The following is a 1,928-nucleotide window of genomic DNA, read 5'->3' as shown; positions in this document are numbered from 1 at the left end:
ATTCGGGTTATTTCGCTAGATATTGGACGTTTTCTAAAAATCGCAACAACTAGCCCCGGTCTCCCCTACCAGCTTTGCTTGGGATTATACTCAAGTACTCTGTCAATAGGTATTGTCACGCCCACGACAAGAGAGTAGTTTTATAACAATATGCTGTATTTAGCGTACTGGTTGTGAAAAAACAACAACACGTTAATTTAGATTCTAGGCGTTTTATTGCTAATTGTAACATTTGAAGAGATACCTACTGCAATATGCAAATATTACGTCTGTGAAAGTTTCACAACTTAGAAAATGAACGTATCTTCATTAATTATATCTAGGTAATTTCCAAAGTTTCAATACAGGCTGTCTGTTCTTAGCCAGATCCTATCCGCAAACTACACCGATCTTAGTTTTTAGACTGTCACACACATGCAGAGCTAGTGAAGTTGTGTTATAAAATGGGAACATTTTACTTTACTTATAGAAGATTATTAAACAAACCACAATGCATCTTGTCTTACAACTAAAATGGATCGCTGAGAGGCATTATCTGTTTTATTTGTTTAATCGCAAAGCTGCACAATATGCGCTATGCTCACCTTGGGAATTAAGCCCCGAATTTTAGTGTTATAATCGTTCGAGCTTGCCACTGAGTTATCAGTTTGCAAAGGCGTTGTCCTTTTATTAAGGACTAAAAAATTTAAATGCTGGGTCTATGGATTACTGATCTCTGAAATAATTGATTTTAGATCAGTAAGTAAAATTCTAGAATCTAATATTTACATGCAATCAAACACTCATCACAAACACCAAGAAAGCACTTGAATTTGATGGAAGGATCTCCTTAGCACTCGAATTTGATGGAGAGGTCTTCTTAGCATTTGAATCCAATGAGTTTTTTAGCACTTGAATCTGGTGGGGAGATCCCCTTAGCACATGAATAGTTCTCCTTTGCACGTGAATATAATGAAGATATTTCCTTAGTACGTAAATATAATAAAGAGATATCCTTAGCACTTGGATATAATGGAGATCTTAGTACGCGAATATAATGCAGACATATCCTACGCTGTGAAACTTTGTGTATTATAAAAACTAATAATTTATTATTTTTGAAAAGCCAATTTTAACACAAATATTTGTATTTAAATAAGTAAGTAAGACTCATATAAAGGACTATACAGCTCCTTCTCTCAAAAAATAAGCACTGTCTGCGCCAAGCAATACGGTGTAACGATAAGTCAGTTAGAGGGGCATAAATATATTCAAAACTAAAATATGAAATCAAACTCATTATTTGTAATTTTCATTGAACTGTACAACTTATTGGCTATATTTGTTTCATATATACTAGTTTGTTAAATCCTTCCTGTCGCAAACACATTTAAATCACATGAATCCTACGAATTTTTATTTTTTAACTTTGTTGTCATCAGGATAACTTTATAAGGTTGTTGTTTTAGAACAAAGCTACACAATAAGTTATGTGCGCTCTTGTCTACCATGGGGAATCGTGCCCTGGATTTTAGCTTTGTAAATACGTAAACTTGAACCATCAGGAGACACTTAATAAGGTCACTATTAGAAGGATTAATTCTAGGTCCTTACTTGGTTTTGACTCTAAGGTCACTTTAAGAGTGCGTGATAAAATCATCGATATAGGGATTGTATTCTCTTGATGTAAAGAATAAAATTTATTATCATTTTATCTGATATTTTATATTTGTATTAAATTTTTTAAATAAGTTCGATTTTCTTAAAATATTTGCTCCCAAAGATGAGAAACTTAAAACGTAGATTATCATGTATCATATATATATACATCAGTTTCGTTGTGTCTGTGGTAAAAATTTTCTGATAAGAAAGGTCTAAATATATGCATGTGTGTTGTTGTTTTTTGAATTTCGCGCAAAACTACACGAGGGCTATTTGCGCTAGCCGTC

This window comes from Limulus polyphemus, unplaced genomic scaffold (genome assembly GCF_000517525.1).
Source record: "Limulus polyphemus unplaced genomic scaffold, Limulus_polyphemus-2.1.2 Scaffold545, whole genome shotgun sequence".
Classification (NCBI taxonomy): Eukaryota; Metazoa; Arthropoda; class Merostomata; order Xiphosura; family Limulidae; genus Limulus; species Limulus polyphemus.
This window is presented reverse-complemented; position numbering follows the sequence as displayed.